Here is a 17542-nt window from a genome sequence, read left to right on the forward strand (position 1 = left end):
ATCAATAACATGCGACATATCAGAATTCATAGCAGTAGCAGGTTTAGGTGTCACAAACTTACTCATAACAGAAGGAAAATCTAGTGCAGAGCTAGATGGCAGTTCCTTACCTCCCCTCGTACTTGAGGGATAGATCTTGGTTTTAGCGTCTTTCAAGTTCTTCATAGTGATCAACAGATATAAATCCTAAGTGACTTAGAGAATAGAGCTATGCTCCTCGGCAACGGTGCCAGAAATTAGTCTTGATAACCCACAAGTGTAGGGGATCGCAACAGCTTTCGAGGGTAAAGTATTCAACCCAAATTTATTGATTCGACACAAGGGGAGCCAAACAATATTCTTGAGTATTAGCAGTTGAGTTGTCAATTCAACCACACTTGGATAACTTAATATCTGCAGCAAAGCATTTAGTAGCAAAGTAATATGATAATAAAGGTAATGGTAGCAAAAGTAATGTTTTTGGGTTTTGTAGTGATTGTAACAATAGCAACGGAAAAGTAAATAAGCGAAGCACAAGATGTGAAAAGCTCGTAGGCACTGGATCAGTGATGGATAATTATGTCAGATGTGATTCCTCGTGTAATAGCTATAACATAGGGTGACACAGAACTAGCTCCAATTCATCAATGTAATGTAGGCATGTATTCCATAAATAGTCATACGTGCTTATGGAAAAGAACTTGCATGACATCTTTTGTCCTACCCTCCCGTGGCAGCGGGGTCCTACTGGAAACTAAGGGATATTAAGGTCTCCTTTTAATAGAGAACCGGACCAAAGAATTAACACATAGTGAATACATGAACTCCTCAAACTACGGTCATCACCGAGAAGTATCCCGATTATTGTCACTTCGGGGTTGTCGGATCATAAGACATAATAGGTGACTATAGACTTGCAAGATAGGACCAAGAACACGCATACATTCATGAAAACATAATAGGTTCAGATCTGAAATCATGGCACTCGGGCCCTAGTGACAAGCATTAAGCATAGCAAAGTCATAGCAACATCAATCTCAGAACATAGTGGATACTAGGGATCAAACCCTAACAAAACTAACTTGATTACATGGTAAATCTCATCCAACCCATCACCGTCTAGCAAGCCTATGATAGAATTACTCACGCACGGCGGTGAGCATCATGAAATTAGTGATGGAGGATGGTTGATGATGACGACGGTGATGAATCCCCCTCTCCGGAGCCCCGAACAGATTCCAGAGCAGCCCTCCCGAGAGAGATTAGGGCTTGGCGGTGGCTCCGTATCGTAAAACGCGATGAAACTTTATCTCTGATTTTTTTTTCTCTGTGAGACGCAATATATGGAGTTGGAGTTGATGTCGGCGGAGCCTCAGGGGGCCCACGAGACAGGGGGGCACGCCCAGGGGGGAGGGCGCGCCCCCACCCTCGTGGATAGGGTGTGGGTCCCCTGGTCTTGATTCTTTCTCTAGTATTTTTTATATTTTCCAAAAAGTGCCTCCGAGGATTTTCGGGACATTCCGAGAACTTTTGTTTTCTACACATGAAACAACATCATAGCAGTTCTGCTGAAAACAGCGTTAGTCCGGGTTAGTTTCATTCAAATCATGCAAGTTAGAGTCCAAAACAAGGGCAAAAGTGTTTGGAAAATTAGATGCGTTGGAGACGTATCAGTAACTTCTCTGGAGTCTTGAGAGAAGGACCAAATTTGTATTGCCTCCTGGCTCTGGCTCTGCTGCTAGACGCTGGAGCAGACGGAGCGGCTGCGGCTGTCTTTCCTTTCTTACGTGGCGGAGGAGAAGGACTACGACGCGCCGGAGCAGCCGGAGCGGCGGCGGGTCTCTTGATCCACCCTTGTTGACGAGGCGGAGAAGGAGGCTGGCTGCTCGGGGGCGCTGGCACAGGCGGAGAAGGAGGCGGAGTGCCGCCACGCACCAGAGAAGGAGGCTGAGTGCCCTGATCACTCACCTAAGGAGGAGGCGGAGGAGGAGGCAGATTGCCCTGACTCGCCGGAGGACGAGGAGGAGGCGGAGGCATCCAGTTCGGAAGGTTGATGAGCTCATCTGCCATAGGCATGGAGTCTTCAGAGAAGAACCCAGCCAAATCTCCCCTTCACCCGTAGGGTGGTCAAGCTGAAGGTCCTCAAATCTGTCTGTTATTTGATCCACCATCACCCTAGCATATCCTTCTGGAATCGGCTGGCCGTGGTACATTGCGCCAGGTTCATTAGTTATAACAGAGCAACCAGCCGCCTTGACTTTCAATGTCATCCATCTCGTCATAAGGTGGCAATGTTGAGACTCCGTGATAGCATCCATGGGGTAGCTAGCAGGAGCCGTGAAGATAGGCTCTAGCTGCTAAGTTTGCTTGGTGGAAGCCACGTTGCTTCTCCGCTGAGATGGCGGGGTAGCTTGAGGGGAAGATTCGGCAAGTCGTTTGTTGCGATCTGCTTCTCATTCCTCTAGCCCTTGTACACTTTCGTGCAGCGCCTGCAGTTGGCTATGCTCCACTTTCTTCCTCCTCTCCTGGGTTTTGTAACCCCCTGTGTCTGAAAAGCCAGCCTTCCACGAAACGGAGCCTGGCGTGCCTCGTGTCCGTCCAGGGTGCTCAGGATTCCCGAGGGCCATTGTGAGCTCGTCCTTCTCTCTGTCTGGGACGAGCGTCCCTTGCTGCACTTTCTTGATATACTCCTGAAGCCTTGTGATGGGTATTCACAGTTGCTCTTCCGTCCAAATGCACTTCCCTGTTACAGGGTCCAAGGTTCCGCCAACCCCGAAGAACCAAGTCCGGCAACGGTCTGGCCAGTTCAATGTCTCTGGTTCGACCCCTTTAGCAATCAGGTCATTCTCAGCCTTGTCCCACAAAGGTCGGGCTTTGAGGTAGCCACCTGACCCCATGCGATGGTGATGCTTCTTCTTTGCAACATTTTTCTTGTTTATCGCTGACATCTTCTTACTCTTTTCTGATGTCTTGTGGGCCACAAATGTGGGCCAGTGATCTCTGATCTTCTCATACTTTCTGATGAATTCTGGTGCTTTTCTTCGTCAACAAACTCTGTTTTCAGCTCATTCTTCCACCTCCTGAATAGTTTTGCCATCTTCTTAAGAGCATGAGACTTGATCAATTGCTCTTTAACTGGCTTCTCCGGATCCTCCTCGGGCGGTAGGGTGAAATTTGCCTTAAGCGATGTCCAAAGATCTTCTTTCTGCATATCGGAGACATAAGACACCTCAGGGTCTTCCTTCTTAGGCTTTAACCATTGCTCGATACTGATCGGGATCTTGTCCCTAAAAAGAACCCTGCACTAAGCATGAAATGCATCCCTTGTCCGAATGGGGTCAATCGGCTTGCCATCGCACGCGATTGCTGTGATCTCAAACCTTTCATCCGAGCGCAACTTTTTCTTCGGGCCTTGTTTCTTTACCGAAGTTGTGCTCGATCCGAAGGGCTAGAGAAAAGAAGAAAGACGAGAGTTAATTAATATGTGTACATACGAAAACAATGAATGCATCAATTAGCTAGTCAGCACAGGCTTAAATAATATATATACCTTGACGGACTCGGTTTGGTCACCGGAGCCGTCATGACGGTCTACTTCTTCTTGTACCGGCATTGGGTCATCGGAGCCATCATAATCATAACCTTCTTCTTCACTACCCTGTCCTTCCAGACCATCGGTGTCGTTGAGAAACGACGCAACAACATCACTTCCTTTTGCGATTATGTCCCCCAACATCTCTTCTGTTTCTTCATCTCGGGGGTGCTCCATAGTTTCTGCAAATATTTACAACATGGCAATTATTATTCAAACATGACAGCTGGATATATTAGTGGCAAACGTAGAACTAGCTAGCTAATATAATCACAATAAGGAATCATATTAGTGGCCTCGATGCTGCTTCTCAAGGGTTTGGGGTGGCCTCGGCAACGCTTCAAGGGTTTGGGGTGGCCTCGACAACGCTTCAAGGGTTTGGGGTGGCCTCGACGACAACGCACTTTTAACTTGGTAACTTTGGGTGGCCTCGAGAGAGTTTGTCGGGTAGGGGCGCGGTGGGAGGGGGTAGGAGACCAACATCGTTTTTTTTTCTAGGGTTTGGGTGTCCTCGAGAGTTTTGGTCGAGCGAGAGGGCCGGGGGGGTGCTCCCGTGGTATAAGTTATCACGGTCGAGAGGGGGTATATATATCGACCGCCCCTCATGTCAAAATTATCCGGGAGGGGGTTATATCGACAACGACGAGACATACATACATGGGAAAATAATGTTATCAGGGAGGGGGTATATCGACCCCCCCCCTCGTGTTGAAGTTATCTATCGGGAGGGGGTATATCGACAACGACATACTCGATAAAAAATAAGAAGAAAAAAGAAGAAATAAAAAGAGGAGAAGAAGAAAGGAATATAAGAGAAGCAATCGAAGAAAAAAAAGAAGAAAAAAAGGAGAAGAAGAAAGGAATAGAGGAGAAGAAGAAGAAAAAAATAGATTTTTTCTATTTATTTTTTTCTTCTTCTCCTCTATTCCTTTCTTCCTCTCCTCTTCTTTTTCTTCTTTTTCCCTCTTCTTATTTATTTCTCCTCTTCTTCCTCTCCTCTTCTTCTTTCTTCGTCTTCTTATTTTCTTTTTTCCTATCCTTCTTTTTCTTCTTCTTCCTTCTTATCATCAGTTAGCAACTTTTGCAACGATAGGGGGGGTGCTCCCGTGGTCTAAAATCGGTCTATGCATGATAGAAAATTCTGAAAAAATTACATCTATGATCCCTCGACGTCCCCGCCTCTTTCATGAACAAAAAAATCTATGAATAAAAAACATCATGTTCTATGAACAAAAAAATATCATATTTCATCCACATCCATGCATACATCATATATATATATATGATCATCTATGAAAAAAACATCATATTCTATAAAAAATCATCATATATATATGAACAGAAACAATTATGATAACAAGCATATATATCATCATATATATGAAAAAACAAGCATATACATGAAAAAAACAAGCATATATATATATATATATGAAAAAAAATGCTAGATGGCGCCGGCCGGACCAAGGTGAGGAGGAGAACGGGGTCGGCGGCGAGGACGGTGACGGGGCAGTGGGCGCGCGCTCGGGTAGGGGGCGACGGCAACGGTGACGACGGGGGCGGGACGGGGCGGCGCGCGTTGGGGCAGGGGAGCGGGCGACGGCGAGGGTGCGCGCGACGGCGAGGGCGCGGGCGATGGCGACGGCGACGGGCGACGTCGGGGCAGCCTGGCGGCGTCGATGTCGTCGGCGTCGGCGGGGCGGCAACTGTGAGATAAGAGTGAAAATTTCCTGAGTGTGAACTTATATAGCAAAGCCTTTAGTCCTGGTTGGTGCCACAAACCAGGACTAAAGGTGGCATTAGTCTCGGTTGGTGGCACCAACCGGGACCAAAGGCCTCTTTTCAGCAGCCCAAAGGGCAGGAAGCAGAGGCCTTTAGTCCCGGTTGGTGGCACCAACCGGGACTAAAGGGGGTCATTGGTACTGGTTGGCTCCACCAACCGGGACCAATGCAGACCTTTAGTCCCGGTTGGTGGCACAAACTAGAACCAAAGGCCTTGTGCTGGCGTGGTGCGGTGGGAAGTTTAGTCCCACCTCACTACTTGAGAGAGCTCGGCACCTGTTTATAAGCTGCGTTGCAGCTCAGATGCTGAGCTCCTTTCTAATATGCAGGCATTAGTTGCCTACCCTTGTCACTGTCGGGTTGGGCCTATTGGGCCTTCGGGCCTGCATCCTGACCCATGTACAGATGGGTTTCTAGTCGTATGCAGGCCGTGTGGCCCATTAGGCGGCATTTTTTATTTTTATTATTTTTTGAATTATTTATTTTCTTTTGATTTTTGCTTTATTTTTTTATTCTTTTTGCTTTCAGCTCACAATAATTATAATCTTTCTCTTACTCAATTAGTTTCCAAATTTGAATAGTTTAAATTTTAATTCTTTGAAATTTGTGTGAATCACTAGTTTGTGAATAACTTCACTATAAAAATATTTTTTGAGTGATTCTTTTTATTTTTTATTTTTTGAATTATTAAGTTTCTTTTGATTTTTGCTTTATTTTTTATTCTTTTTGCTTTTAGCTCGGAATAATTATAATCTTTCTGTTACTCCATTAGTTTCCAAATTTGAATAGTTTAAATTTTAATTCTTTGAAATTTGTGTGAATCACTAGTTTGTGAATAACTTCACTATAAAAATATTTTTTGAGCGATTCTTTTTATTATTTTTTGTTTTTTGAATTATTTATTTTCTTTTGATTTTTGCTTTATTTTTTTTATTCTTTTTGCTTTTAGCTCAGAATAATTATAATCTTTCTGTTACTCCATTAGTTTCCAAATTTGAATAGTTTAAATTTTAATTCTTTGAAATTTGTGTGAATCACTAGTTTGTGAATAACTTCACTATAAAAATATATTTTGAGTGATTCTTTTTCTTGCTATTTCATATTACTGTGTTTTATCATTATATTCAAAAACAGATTTTGTTATTTTAGTTTCTATCAAAAAATCTTTATGAAAATTCTTTTTGCTACTAAAGTTTCTAACAAAAAGTTCTTTATGATACTTCCTCTGCTTTTCATGTTTTGAATAGAAAATACTTTGATAATTTTAGTTGCATAAATTCAAAATGCACCATTCAAAGCCACATCATCAATTTACAACCCTTTCTGACTTCATTTGCTATTTTTCATGCATTCACTGATTATTTTGAGCTATAAGACCATTAAATTGAAAAGCATTTGAAATGAATTCTGAAAAGGTTCCAAGTTGGCATGGTATCATCATTTCACCCACATAGCATGTGCGAGAAAGTAGACAGGGTTACGGCTAAAACTGGATGCACTTTGTGTATAAAACGGACAATCTCTTTCGAAGTATCACGGTTTCATATGGAAACTCGTCTGTTACAAAGGGATTTCATTTTTTGAACTTATTTGAACTCCATAGTTTTTCTGTGTTCAAAATGCACCATTCCAAGCCACATCATCAATTTACAACTCTTTCTGACTTCATTTGTTATTTTTCATGCATTTACTGATTATTTTGAGCTATAAGACCATGAATTTGAAAAGCAATTGAAATGAACTCTGAAAAGGTTCCAAGTTGGCATGGTATCATCATTTCACCCACATAGCATGTGCAAGAAAGTAGATAGGGTTACGGAAAAAAACTAGATGCACTTCGTATACAAAACGGACAATCTCTTTCGAAGTATTAGGGTTCCACACGGAAACTCGTCTGTTACAAAGGGATTTCATTTTTTTTAACTTATTTGAACTCCATAGTTTTCTGTGTTCAAAATGAACCATTCAAAGCCACATCATAAATGTACAACCCTTTCTGACTTCATTAGTTATTTTTCATGCATTTACTGGTTATTTTGAGCTATAAGACCATGAAATTGCAAAGCATTTGAAATGAACTATGAAAAGGTTCCAAGTTGGCATGGTATCATCATTTCACCCACACAGCATGTGCGAGAAAGTAGAGACGGTTACGGCAAAAACTGGATGCACTTCATGTACAAAATGGACAATCTCTTTCGAAGTATCAGGGTTTCATGTGGAAACTCATCTGTTAAAAAGGGGTTTCATTTTTTTGAACTTATTTGAACTCCATAGTCTTTCTGTGTTCAAAATGCACCATTCAAAGCCACATCATCAATTTACAACCCTTTCTGACTACATTTGTTATTTTTCATGCATTTACTGATTATTTTGAGCTATAAGACCATGAAATTAAAAAGCATTTGAAATTAACTCTGAAAAGGTTCCAAGTTGGCATGGTATCATCATTTTACCCACACAGCATGTGCGGGGAAGTAGAGAGGATTACAACAAAAACTGGATGCACTTCGTGTACAAAACGGACAATCTCTTTCAAAGTATCAGGGTTTCATGCGGAAACTCGTCTGTTACAAAGGGATTTCATTTTTTATTGAACTTATTTGAACTCCATAGTTTTTATGTGTTCAAAATGCACCATTCAAAGCCACATTATCAATTTACAACCCTTTCTGACTACATTTGTTATTTTTCATGCATTTACTGATTATTCTGAGCTATAAGACCATGAAATTGAAAAGCATTTGAAATGAACTCTGAAAAGGTTCCAAGTTGGCATGGTATCACACTAATAGGGAAAATCCTAGCAACAGCGCGGGTTTTAGGCCTATCAGTAGCGCAGGCAGGAGCGCTACTGATAAGGCGCTACAGCTAATGCTTAGCAATAGCGCGCCTGGATCCACGCTACTGCTAAATTGACTTAGTAGTAGCGCTTCTTCAGAACAGCGCTACTGGTAATTAGTAGTAGCGCTTCTCCTTTCCCGCGCTACTACTATTATTTAGTATTTTATTTCTTTTTTATTTCATGTTGTATTCATACACCTTTACACAAGTTTTCATACAACAGGAATTTAGAGATTGTTTTTACATCATAATGAGTTATTACATCACGGGGTGAAAGAACCGTGGACTAGTTTCAAGTGGATGTCCATCCACTTGAAACTAATCCGTGGTTCTTTCACCCAATGATATAATAATATCATCATCATCATCATATCATTAACAACTTATCATCATAATACATCATTGTCATATAACACCTCCTCAAGATCATCGTTTTCATCAATGACATCACATAGCAAATTGGTCACTAGTCATAATCACAAGTACTCCTCATTATCAACTCTAACACATTACCACATAATAAACATATTGTACCTCATAGGACCTATTACATTCGATTAAGACCTATTACATTTTCTAAGGTAAAATAGCAAAAAACAAGATAGCCCCTGACTCTCCATTATGGAGAATGGAGATTACCCTGTCTCCAATTCTTGCCTTTCGCTGAATGTTACTTCCAAGAACCTCCTTGCGAATGTCCATACATTTCTTCCATTCTTTGATGAACATGTGTTCATGGGTTTTAGAAATCCGATATGCACAGGTGAGCTTCGTAGATTTACCTGGCAGCATGTTCAGAACTAAGAGGCGACCATGCAGAGACATCAGATGAGGCACACAATTCATTGGGAGTTTCTGTTGAAAAACATAATAATAACTTCGTAGTTAGCAATGATGTACTACTTTTAGAAGTATGCAAAAGATGCACGGATGTCATAATAGTAAAAAATCTTACCAGGGTAACTCCAGAGAAGTTACCGTGGTTCAACACATGCACTAGTGGCACGTATTCACCGTAATTTGGAGGAGTTCGATAATAGTTATTGTAATTCTCAAGAAGAGTACAAAATGCGATCAGATGATTTTTCTCCTTATACGTTAATTCGGTGCCATCGGTGTAGTGGGTTTTATCTACCATCTTCCGCATAGTCTTTGAAGAATCAAAATAAGTTGCCAATGGAAATAAGCTATCAACTATTTTGAAATAAACAATATAAATTAGTTAATAACTATGTTTGAGAAACTCACATAGCGGTACAATCGGAAGTGTATCAACAAGGACCCAAATGTCCATATTGTCTTGCTCGATGTCAGGATCACCAAGATCCATGGTGACAATCATACCCTCATAAAAACCATACATTTTGCAAAGTGATTCCCAATTTTGGCAACCAAAATGGGTTACGCTCTGAGCATTGCATAGATTTACTTCAAAATCCATATCATGATGGGTCCTTAGGTGTATTTTCTTTGTTTCGAAATTTTCATGGTCTTCAAAAGCCATCCTCTCCAAGACATAGCGTCTTGCATGGCATGGGATAAGCTAGTCGAATTGTAAAATATGAAAATTAGATGTTGAAATAGTTGAAGTCATGCTTAATTACGAAAAAACACTTGTCGTTGTTGCGTACCATTTCACAATCGAAGGTCTCCTCGAGCTTAATGCTGAAGCGTCGATCTTCGTCCAGCTGAACGAACCTGTCGCACATACCTCGATCGTCATGGCACCAGCTACACTCCCCCGGGAGACTATCGTTGTCCGAGTACGACATTTCCTACGTTCATAATTAAAAGATTAAACTCTTACATATTCTAGCACAAGTCATGCCAGAATTCACGAAAAAATCCGGCATGACCTTTGCTAAAAAAAGGACATATCGAGCGCCTGAAATTTGCCGGAACGGAAATTAATCAACACTCCGGCAAAACATAGGCCACTCGGAGATGTAAACTGAACATGAACGGCCACTTGGACAATCACATATCCTATTTGAGCAACAACACAAGATATACAAGGATATTTGGTTGGTCTCACCTCGATGTCGGAGGGGGTCAGTGACTGGGACGACGGCAGGGATGTCAGAGGGGGTCGGTGACGGGCACGACGGTGGTCACCTAAAACCATATAAGTTATCACTAATACATCCCGAATAATTGCTTAAACTAAAAAATAACAACAAATATGACATGTTCAACTAGTTTTATTAATTCAACTACTTCTTACTAAATATAAACTTACTATAAATAGAAAAAAAACTAGTTCTTTCTAAAAATAAAGTAGTTCAACTAGTTATATTAATTATCTTACTAAAAATACATTACTTCTATTAATTCAACTAGTTCAACTAGTTTATTAATTTACTTACTAAACTAGTTCAACTACAACTAAAGTATTTCAACTACAACTACTATTAATCATACTGCCCTAGTTAACTAGTAATTAACATCTACTACTACTAAAAATCTAGTACTAACTAAGCAACATCTAGTACTAGCTATGAACCCATCTACTACTACTAAATCTAGTACTAACTAGTGGCAGGGGGTGGGGGCGACGGAGAGGTAGCTAGGGGCGGCGAGGTCGAGGGCGGTGGGAGGACGGCTGTCGGCGGAAGAGGGAGGAGGGGCGGCCGCAGGCGGAGGGAGGAGGGCGGCGGCGGAGGAGGGAGGGGTGGCCGCAGGCGGAGGGAGGATGTGCGAGGAGGAGGGAGGAGGGACAGAAGGAGGGGAGTACCTCGGCGGCGGACGGACGAAGGTGGCGGCGGCGGCGACGCACGACGACGGTTACACGGGCGAGAGTGAGAGTGTGAGTGAGGGACGGTCGTGCGCGTGGGGATAAGGTAGGGATAGTTGTAGCGCGTTTGCCAAAACGCGCTACAACTAATCTGAATAGCAGTAGCGCTTTGCGTATAAACCGCTACTGCTAAGTGTAACTATACAAAAAACACGTCCAAGCAAAAATACATTGGCCATCAATGATCTTTTTGTGTATAATCTGAATTGTCAATATGAGTCCTCTCCGGTAGGAACCGGAGAGGACTCATATTGCGACCACAAATTTTACACATAGAGTTCAGTGAAGACCAACTGGTTGTGGTAGTTTCAGAAATAACATACTTAAGGTGGTAAACACCCTGTTCACAGAGCAAGGTGGGACTAAACTTGTGGGCTGATCTTAGCAGTAGGTTTTCCTAGAAGCGCATTGCTGCTAACTTCTATAGCAGTAGCGTTGTTCAATATAGTGCGCTACTACTATAACTAGCGGGGGGGGCGAGGTCATGGCAATTATAGCAGTAGCGCGGTTTGCGGTGGACGCGCTACTGCTAATTTCCTGTCAGCAGCGCGTTTTGATAACACGCGCTGCTGCTAAATAGCAGTAGCGTGGTATTTTGAGGAGCGCTGCTGGTAAGATTCTGTGTATAGGCTTTTCCCTAGTAGTGTCATCATTTCACCCACATCGCATGTGCGAGAAAGGAGAGAGGGTTACGGCAAAAACTGGATGCATTTCGTGTACAAAACGGACAATCTCTTTCGAGTTATCAGGGTTTCATACGGAAACTCGTCTGTTACAAAGGGATTTCATTTTTTTGAACTTATTTGAACTCTATAGTTTTTCTATGTTCAAAATGCACCATTCAAAGCCACATCATAAATTTACTACCCTTTCTGACTACATTTGTTATTTTTCATGCATTTACTGATTATTTTGAGCTATAACACCATGAAATTGAAAAGCATTTGAAATGAACTCTGAAAAGGTTACAAGTTGGCATGGTATCATCATTTCACCCACATAGCATGTGCGAGAAAGTAGAGAGGGTTACGGCAAAAACTGGATGCACTTCGTGTACAAAACGGACAATCTCTTTCGAAGTATCAGGGTTTCATACGGAAAGTCGTGTGTTACAAAGGGATTTCATTTTTTATTGAAGTTATTTGAACTCCATAGTTTTTTGTGTTCAAAATGCACCATTCAAAGCCACATCATCAATTTACAATCATTTCTGACTACATTTGTTATTTTTCATGCATTTACTGATTATTTTGAGCTATAAGACCATGAAATTGAAAAGCATTTGAAATGAACTCTGAAAAGGTTCCAAGTTGGCATCGTATCATCATTTCACCCACATAGCATGTGCGAGAAAGTAGAGAGGGTAACGGCAAAAACTGGATGCACTTCGTGTACAAAACGGACAATCTCTTTCGAGTTATAAGGGTTTCATACGGAAACTCGTGTGTTACAAAGGGATTTCATTTTTTTTGAACTTATTTGAACTCCATAGTTTTTCTGTCTTCAAAATGCACCATTCAAAGCCACATCATCAATTTACAACCCTTTCTGACTACATTTGTTATTTTTCATGCATTTACTGATTATTTTGAGCTACAAGACCATGAAATTGAAAAGCATTTGAAATGAACTCTGAAAAGGTCCCAAGTTGGCATGGTATCGTCATTTCACCCACATAGCATGTTCGAGAAAGTAGATAGGGTTATGGCAAAAATTGGATGCACTTCGTGTACAAAACGGATAATCTCTTTCGAAGTATCAGGCTTTCGTACGGAAACTCGTCTGTTACAAAGGGATTTCAATTTTTTTGAACTTATTTGAAATCCATAGTTTTTTTGTGTTCAAAATGCACCATTCAAAGCCACATCATCAATATACAACCCTTTCTGACTACATTTGTTATTTTTCATGCATTTACTGATTATTTTGAGCTATAAGACCATGAAATTAAAAAGCATTTGAAATGAACTCTGAAAAGGTTCCAAGTTGGCATGGTATCATCATTTCACCCACATAGCATGTGCGAGAAAGTAGAGAGGGTTACGGTAAAAACTGGATGCACTTCGTGTACAAAAAAACAATCTCTTTCGATGTATCAGGGTTTCATACGTAAACTCGTCTTTTACAAAGGAATTTCATTTTTTTGAACTTATTTGAACTCCATAGTTTTTCTTTGTTCAAAATGCACCATTCAAAGCCACATCATCAATTTACAACCCTTTATGACTACATTTGTTATGTTTCATGCATTTACTGATTATTTTGAGCTATAAGACCATGAAATTGAAAAGCATTTGAAATGAACTCTGAAAAGGTTCCAAGTTGGCATGGTATCATCATTTCACCCACATAGCATGTGCGAGAAAGTAGAGAGGGTTACGGCAAAAACTGGATGCACTTCATGTACAAAACAGACAATCTCTTTCGAAGTATCAGGGTTTCATACGGAAACTTGTCTGTTACAAAGGGATTTCAGTTTTTGAACTTATTTGAACTCCATAGTTTTTCCATGTTCGAAATTCACCATTCAAAGCCACATCATCAATTTACAACCCTTTCTAACTACATTTGTTATTTTTCATGCATTTACTGATTATTTTGAGCTATAAGACCATGAAACTGAAAAGCATTTGAAATGAACTCAGAAAAGGTTCCAAGTTGGAATGGTATCGTCATTTCACCCACATAGCATGTGCGAGAAAGTAGAGGGGGTTACAACAAAAACTGGATGCACCTCATGTACAAAACGGACAATCTCTTTCGAAGTATCAGGGTTTCGTACGGAAACTCGTCTGTTACAAAGGGATTTCAATTATTTTTTGAACTTATTTGAACTCCATAGTATTTCTGTGTACAAAATGCAGCATTCAAAGCCACATCATCAATTTACGACCCTTTCTGACTACATTTATTATTTTTCATGCATTTACTGATTATTATGAGCTATAAGACCATGAAATTGAAAAGCATTTGAAATGAACTCTGAAAAGGTTCCAAGTTGGCATGGTATCATCATTTCACCCACATAGCATGTGCGAGAAAGTAGAGAGGGTTACGGAAAAAATTGGATGCACTTCATGTACAAGACGGACAATCTCTTTCGAAGTATCAGGGTTTCATACGAAAACTCGTCTGTTACAAAGGGATTTCATTTTTTGAACTTATTTGAACTCCATAGTTTTTCTGTGTTCAAAATGCACCATTCAAAGCCACATCATCAATTTACAACCCTTTCTGACTACATTTGTTATTTTTCATGCATTTACTGATTATTTTGGCTATAAGACCATGAAATTGAAAAGCATTTGAAATGAACTGTGAAAAGGTTCCGAGTTGGAATGGTATCGTCATTTCACCCACATAGCATGTGCGAGAAAGTAGAGGGGGTTACGACAAAAACTGGATGCACTTTGTGTACAAAACGGACAATCTCTTTCGAAGTATCAGGGTTTCGTACGGAAACTCGTCTGTTACAAAGGGATTTCAATTTTTTTTGAACTAATTTGAACTCCATAGTTTTTCTGTGTTCAAAGTGCAGCATTCAAAGCCACATCATCAATTTACTACCCTTTCTGGCTACATTTATTATTTTTCATGCATTTACTGATTATTTTGAGCTATAAGACCATGAAATTGAAAAGCTTTTTAAATGAACTCTGAAAAGGTTCCAAGTTGGCATGGTATCATCATTTCACCCACGTAGCATGTGTGAGAAAGTAGAGAGGGTTACAGCAAAATCTGGATGCACTTCGTGTACAAAACCGACAATCTCTTTCAAAGTATCAGGGTTTCGTACGGAAACTTGTCTGTTACAAAGGGATTTCAATTTTTTTTGAACTTGTTTGAACTCCATAGTTTTTCTGTGTTCAAAATGCACCATTCAAAGCCACATAATCAATTTACAACCCTTTCTGACTACATTTGTTATTTTTCATGCATTTACTGATTATTTTGAGCTATAAGACCATGAAATTGAAAAGCATTTGAAATGAACTCTGAAAAGGTTCCAAGTTGGCATGGTATCATCATTTGACCCACATACCATGTGCGAGAAAGTAGAGAGGGTTACGGCAAAAACTGGATGCACTTCGTGTACAAAACGGACAATCTCTTTCGAGTTATCAGGGTTTCATACGGAAACTCGTGTGTTAAAAAGGGATTTCATTTTTTTGAACTTATTTGAACTCCATAGTTTTTCTATGTTCAAAATTCACCATTCAAAGCCACATCATCAATTTCCAACCCTTTCTCACTACTTTGTTATTTTTCATGCATTTACTGATTATTTTGAGCTATAAGACCACGAAATTGAAAAGCATTTGAAATAAACTCTGAAAAGGTTCCAAGTTGGCATGGTATCATCATTTCACACACATAGCATGTGCAGAAAGTAGAGAGGGTTACGGCAAAAATTGGATGCACTTCGTGTACAAAACGCACAATCTCTTTCGAAGTATCAAGGTTTCATACGGAAACTCGTCTGTTACAAAGGGATTTCAATTTTTTTTAACTTATTTGAACTCCATAGTTTTTCTATGTTCAAAATGCACCATTCAAAGCCACATCATCAATTTACAACCCTTTCTGACTATATTTGTTATATTTAATGCATTTATTGATTATTTTGAGCTATAAGATCATGAAATTGAAAAGCATTTGAAATGAACTCTGAAAAGGTTCCAAGTTGGAATGGTATCATCATTTCAGCCACATAGCATGTGCGAGAAAGTAGAGAGGGTTACGGTAAAAACTGGATGCACTTCGTGTACAAAACGGACAATCTCTTTCGAAGTATCAGGGTTTCATACGGAAACTCGTCTGTTACAAACGGATTTCAATTTTTTTGAACTTATTTGAACTCCATAGTTTTTCTGTGTTCAAAATGCACCATTCAAAGCCACATCATCAATTTACGACCCTTTCTGACTACATTTGTTATTTTTCATGCATTTACTGATTATTTTGAGCTATAAGACCATGAAGTTGAAAAGCATTTGAAATGAACTCTGAAAAGGTTCCAAGTTGGCAGGGTATCATCATTTCACCCACATAGCATGTGTGAGGAAGTAGAGAGGGTTACGGCAAAAACTGGATGGACTTCGTGTACAAAACGAACAATCTCTTTCGAAGTATCAAGGTTTCGTACGGAAACTTGTCTGTTATAAAGGGATTTCAATTTTTTTTGAACTTATTTGAACTCCATAGTTTTTCTGTGTTCAAAATGCACCATTCAAAGCCACATCATCAATTTACAACCCTTTCTCACTACATTTGTTATTTTTCATGCATTTACTGATTATTTTGAGCTATAAGACCATGAAATTGAAAAGCATTTGAAATGAACTCTGAAAAGGTTCCAAGTTGGCATGGTATCATCATTTCACCCACATAGCATGTGCGAGAAAGTAGAGAGGGTTACGGCAAAAACTGTATGCACTTCGTGTACAAAACGGACAATCTCTTTCGAGTTATCAGGGTTTCATACGGAAACTCGTCTGTTACAAAGGGATTTCTATTTTTTTGAACTTATTTGAACTCCATAGTTTTTCTGTGTTCAAAATGCACCATTCAAAGCCACATCATCAATTTACAGCCCTTTCTGACTACATTTGTTATTTTTCATGCATTTAGTGCTTATTTTGAGCTATAAGACCATGAAATTGAAAAGCATTTGTAATGAACTCTAAAAAGGTTCCAAGTTGGCATGGTATCATCATTTCACCCACATAGTATGTGCGAGAAAGTACAGAGGGTTACGGCAAAAATTGGATGCACTTCGTGTACAAAACGGACAATCTCTTTCAAAGTATCAGGGTTTCGTACGGAAACTCATCTGTTACAAAGGGATTTCATTTTTTTGAACTTATTTGAACTCCATAGTTTTTGTGTGTTCAAAATGCACCATTCAAAGCCACATCATCAATTTACAACCCTTTTTACCTACATTTATTATTTTTCATGCATTTACTAATTATTTTGAGCTATAAGACCATGAAATTGAAAAGCATTTGAAATGAACTCTGAAAAGGTTCCAAGTTGGCATGGTATCATCATTTCACCCACATAGCATGTGCGAGAAAGCAGAGAGGGTTACGGTAAAAACTGGATGCACTTCGTGTACAAAACAAACAATCTCTTTCGATGTATCACGGTTTCATACGGAAACTCGTCTCTTACAAAGGGATTTCATTTTTTGAATTTATTTGAACTCCATAGTTTCTCTGTATTCAAAATGCACCATTCAAAGCCACATCATCAATTTACAACCCTTTCTGACTACATTTGTTATTTTTCATGCATTTACTGATTATTTTGAGCTATAAGACCATGAAATTGAAAAGCATTTGAAATGAACTCTGAAAAGGTTCCAAGTTGGCATGGTATCATCATTTCACCCACATAGCATGTGCAAGAAAGTAGAGAGGGTTATGGCAAAAACTGGATGCAGTTCATGTACAAAATGAACAATCTCTTTCGAAGTATCAAGGTTTCACACAGAAAATCGTCTGTTACAAAGGGATTTCATTTTTTGAACTTATTTGAACTCCATA

This window comes from Triticum aestivum, chromosome 3B (assembly GCF_018294505.1).
Source record: "Triticum aestivum cultivar Chinese Spring chromosome 3B, IWGSC CS RefSeq v2.1, whole genome shotgun sequence".
NCBI lineage: Eukaryota > Viridiplantae > Streptophyta > Magnoliopsida > Poales > Poaceae > Triticum > Triticum aestivum.